Source organism: Apium graveolens, chromosome 2 (assembly GCF_009905375.1).
Source record: "Apium graveolens cultivar Ventura chromosome 2, ASM990537v1, whole genome shotgun sequence".
Taxonomy (NCBI): Eukaryota; Viridiplantae; Streptophyta; class Magnoliopsida; order Apiales; family Apiaceae; genus Apium; species Apium graveolens.
In genome coordinates, this window is record NC_133648.1 from 294,273,251 (window position 1) to 294,278,666 (window position 5,416).

At 39.4% G+C, this 5,416-nt stretch overlaps 1 non-coding gene across 1 annotated transcript; it reads right to left on the minus strand.

Moving 5' to 3' along the window:
* Positions 1-4,940: 4,940 nt before the first annotated feature.
* Positions 4,941-5,047, minus strand: LOC141709589 (small nucleolar RNA R71). Its single transcript, XR_012570156.1, has one exon. It is a non-coding gene; the product is annotated as a small nucleolar RNA R71 (small nucleolar RNA).
* Positions 5,048-5,416: the final 369 nt, after the last annotated feature.

Sequence of the window (5,416 nt, forward strand, 5' to 3'; positions counted from 1 at the left end):
ATTGGAAAGCACAGATGTTATTACTTGGGAAAGGTTTAAGGAATTGTTTTTAGAAAAGTATTTTCCTCAGTTTGTTCAGGATCAAATGGAGCTGAAGTTTTTAGAATTGAAGCAAGGAACATGTCGGTAACAGATTATGAGGGGAAGTTTGAGGAATTGTCAAGGTATGTGCCGTCGTATGTTGATACTGATAGAAAGAAAGCTAAGAGATTCCAGCAAGGCTTGAAGCCATGGATCAGAGGGAAGGTAGCTATTTTTGAATTGGATACCTATGCCGGGGTTGTACAGAAAGCTATGATCGCAGAGACAGAGAGTGAGATATTCCAGAAAGAAAAGGAAAGCAAGAAAAGGAAAGTTGAGGGAAGTGAGGGTCAGTCACAAACAGGGAAGTTTCCAAATTTTAAGAAGGGCAAGTTTCAGCCAGGGAGAAATTTTAATTTCAGGAGACAAAATGCAGGAGACGGAGGCCAGGGCAATCTTTCATTTAATGTGAATCAGCCGAATCAGTTGAGATTAACTTTTCCGGATTGTCAAGTTTGTGGAAAGAAGCATGGAGGAGTTTGTAATAAGTTGAATGTGGTATGTTTTAAATGCAACCAGAAAGGGCACTACTCGAGGGAGTGCCGAAATCAGCCAGCAAGAGAGCCAGCAAATAAGGATCAGCCTATCCAGAATCCAGCAGTGAAAGTTCCAGTCATTGGATTTACATGCTTTAAATGTGGGAAGCCAGGACATATGGCCAGGGATTGCAAGACACCAACCCCAGTCAGTAATGCATTAAGGATTATGGGATCTACCCCAACAGTGAATGACTCCGAGGGCTAGAGTTTTTGATATGTCGGTAAAGGATGCGATCCAGGATACGGATGTCGTGGCAGGTACGCTTAATGTCTTTATGTGCCAAAGTGTTAATAGATTCGGGAGCAACTCGATCGTTTGTTTCACAAGATTTTGTTAGTAAGTTAAATTGTCCAGTTGGGTATTTAAATGAAATAATGACTGTGAAATTAGCAAATCAAGAATGTGTAACTGTTAACCAAGTTTGTGGGAATTGCGAGATTGAGATTTCCGTAGTAAGTTTTGTGTAGATTTGATACCGTTTAAGTTAGGAGAATTTGACGTTATTAGGAATGGATTGGTTATCTAAGCATGATGCTCAGATAGATTGTCGAAATAAGAAAGTAATGGTGAAAACGCCAGACGAAAGAATAGTAACGTTCAAGGGACAGAAGCAGGTAAAGAAGTTCTTAACGATGATTCAAGCCAAGAAGTTACTACGACAAGGATGTGAGCATTTCGTAGCATATGTGATCGACAGAAGTCAGGAGCCAGCAAACTTGAAGATATTCCAGTTGTAAATGAATTTCCGGACGTATTTCCCGACGAGTTACCAGGACTTCCTCCAGATAGAGAAATTGAATTTGCAATCGACTTAGCACCTGGAACCGAACCAGTATCCAAGGCCCCGTATAGAATGGCGCCCGTTGAGATGAAAGAGTTAGCAAAGCAATTGCAAGAGCTGTTAGAGAAAGGAGTAATTAGACCCAGCGTATCCCCGTGGGGTGCATCGGTATTATTTGTCAAGAAGAAGGATGGAAGCATGAGACTGTGCATCGACTATAGGGAGCTCAACAAGTTGACGATCAAGAATAAGTATCCATTACCCAGAATTGATGATTTGTTTGACCAATTGAAGGGAGTCAAGTATTTCTCCAAAATCGATTTAAGATCGGGATATCATCAACTGAAGATCAAACCAAAGATATACCAAAGACAGCTTTCAGAACAAGGTATGGGCATTATTAATTTTTAGTGATGTCTTTTGGATTGACCAACGCCCCAGCAGCGTTTATGGACCTGATGAACAGAATTTTCAAGGAATATTTGGACAAGTTCGTTATAGTATTTATAGACGATATTTTGATCTATTCAAACGGAGGAGGATCATACGGAACATTTAAGGACAACTTTGGAGATTTTAAGGAAAAAGAAGTTATATGCTAAATTGTCGAAGTGTGAGTTTTGGCTACAGGAAGTTCAGTTCTTAGGACACATAGTCAGTAATGAAGGGATCAAAGTGGACCCGGCAAGATTGAGGCAATTATGAATTGGGAAAGACCGAGAACACCCACTGAGGTAAGAAGTTTCTTGGGATTGGCAGGATATTATCGACGATTCATTCAGAATTTCTCAAGAATTGCAACACCATTGACAAGCTTACACGAAAGAATGAAATTTATGGAATGACAAGTGCGAAGAAAGTTTTCAGGAATTAAAGCGGAGATTAATCGACACCTGTTTTGTCACTTCCAGACGATCAAGGGAATTTCATAATTTATAGCGATGCTTCCTACAAAGGATTAGGATGTGTTCTTATGCAGCACGATAAGGTGATTGCGTATGCGTCAAGGCAATTGAAACCACACGAACAGAAGTACCCTACTCATGATTTGGAGTTAGCAGCTATAGTTTTCGCTTTGAAGATTTGGAGACATTATTTGTATGGAGAAAAGTGTGAGTTTTTCACGATCACAAAAGTTTGAAATATATATTTACCCAGAAGGAACTTAATATGAGACAAAGGAGATGGTTAGAATTGATCAAAGATTATGATTGCTCGATTAATTATCATCCCGGTAAGGCGAACGTTGTAGCAGATGCGTTAAGTCGGAAGGAAAAGTTAAATGTGTTACCGTACCTGAAGATATAATATAAGAATTTCAAAAATTGGAATTGGAGATTAAAATTTGCAAGCCTGAGGAAGCAAAAGTGTACGGTATGATTTTTCAACCGAGTTATTGGAGAAAATAAAGAAATGCCAGAAAGAGGTAAAGGATCAAGATATAAATAGTTTGGTAGGTGAGGAATTATTGATAAGTGGCATTTTATACCACTTAGAACGTCTTAAAATGGCTTAAATTGGTGTCTTGAAATCAAGTATTTTGTGTATTTGATGCATTTTTCTAGTGTTTATGCATTTCAGGGTTTTAGTTGCATTTCGGGGGAGGAATCATCAAGAATAAGCCTTGGCATGTGTTCACCATTGCGAGAGGAAAGAAAAGGGCAGATTACGTGAAGAAACGGAGCGAAATCAGAATTTTTCCAGTAGAGGTCTGAGCGCCCGCTCAGCATTGCTGAGCGGCCCGCGCAGGGTCGGGAAAAAAAGATAAATTATTTTAGGACTTCTACTTCTGTTTGGTTTCCACTTCTATGTAATCTGAGTTTTATGGGACTATTATTAAGTAGATTTGAGACGTTTTCACAAGTATGGATTGAAGAAGATTGTGTTTTTACGCAAGGAGCGAAGAGATAAGGAAGAAGACCGATTTAGCACACCGCAACGAAGAGGAAGCATATATTCTTGTGATTCTTGTTTCGTTGTAACGTTGGATGCTAGTTTTCTTGCTTTGAACTTATTTACTCTTGTGACGTACTCTGTTTTAATATAATTAGTTTAGTTATTATTTTCTTGTGTTTGTTTATCATGATTTCATATGAACCCATGATGACGATAAGTGCTATTATGGGCTAATCGTGATCATGGGGTTGCAACGGATTTATTATGGAATTCTTTAGTTAATTGTTTAATACTTTAGTGTGTGATGATTGCATGATATCTAGTATTGGTTGTGCGTATTCGTCTTATGTGCGTCGCGAACATATAAGATAGGGTGTTAATCTCTTGTGAAGCGACGGTGGATCTTGAGATTTAGAACTTGCCATGCTAGCATAGGTTCATGTACGTTGTGCATGATTAGTGGGTAACTCTAACAGTTTTATTTGCCCTATGTAATCAAAAGGAATAACTTGTGCTTAAATCGTTGTGTTGTCAATTTCTGTAGACATATGGAACTCAACATAATTGATGACTATTCAACTTCTATCTTAATTGTGGATGCTTGGTAGAATGGTATTAGTACAATGAAAGTTGGCTTTTATCAGTTTCGTGTTATTCGATTAATATCATCACTGTCACATGCTAAAGGTAATAACAATGGCTATAGAAGGAAGTAATGAAGTTGTGATCTCATGAGTGTTTTATTATTGATAAATTGAAGTGTTAGTTATGATTAATTAAGTAGTTAATTATAGTTAATATTTAATCAACAATTTTAAGTGTTATATCTTAACATTGAGAAGTAATCATACATTGGTGAGTGAGTTTAATTAGACAATAATTTAGTCTGAGTCTCTGAGGGAACGAACTAGAAAGTATTCTATATTACTTGCGAACGCGTATACTTGCGTGAATATTAGCGTGTTTTTCGCCCTAACAAGTTTTTGGCGCCGCTGCCGGGGGACTCGGTATTTGTTTAGTTTATGTACTTACCATCATTGGTCATTAGGACTCAGTGATTAGGACGTAGTAGTTACTTATTTTTTCGGTTGTGTTTCAGGTACTTTAGCAAGCGTTTATGCAAACTCGTTCTCGTGCTCGCAAGAGGACTTTAGATACAGCTGAGGAGACAGACGAAGTTCTTGATATTCCGGAGAAGTTAGATTTTGAGGATTCGGATTCAGGAACTGAGCAGAAAGAACCAGTAAACATGGGAGATCGTATTGTTCAAGCTGATCCAGCTCTTATGGATTTTTCTCGGCCTAAAATTGATGACATTCAGTCAAGCATCCTTCATCCGGCTATTCAAGCTAACACCTTTGAAATCAAGCCGGGCACTATTCAGATGGTGCAGAATTCTGTTTCTTTTGGAGGAGCGGCAACTGAAGACCCCAACATGCACATAAGGAATTTTGTCGAGATCTGCAGCACTTTTAAGTATAATGGCGTGACTGATGAGGCTATCAAGTTGAGGCTTTTCCCATTCTCACTGAGGGACAAGGCTAAAGACTGGTTACATTCTGAACCAGCTGGGTCCATCACTACGTGGCAAGATCTTGCGCAAAAGTTTCTGGTGAAGTTTTATCCGATGGCAAAGACTGCTGCTATGAGGAGTGCTCTTACTCAGTTTGCGCAGCAACCTACAGAATCTATGTGCGAGGCTTGGGAACGCTACAAGGAAATGTTGAGAAAATGTCCACATCATGGAATGCCGGATTGGATGGTGATCACTGGTTTCTATAATGGTTTGGGGGCCCAATCTCGGCCCATGCTCGATGCAGCAGCTGGAGGCGCCTTATGGGCTAAAAGCTATACTGAGGCGTATAATCTTATAGAGACGATGGCTGCAAATGAGCATCAAAACCCAACTCAGAGGATGACGTCAGGCAAGGTAGCAGGTATTCTGGAAGTTGATGCAGCCACCGCTATTGCAGCCCAGCTCCAAGCGCTATCAATGAAGGTTGATTCTCTGGCTACGTATGGAGTTAATCAAATAGCTATGGTTTGTGAGCTTTGTGCAGGTTCTCATGCTACGGATCAGTGTTCTCTTGTCAATCTGTTCAGTATGTGAATAATTAT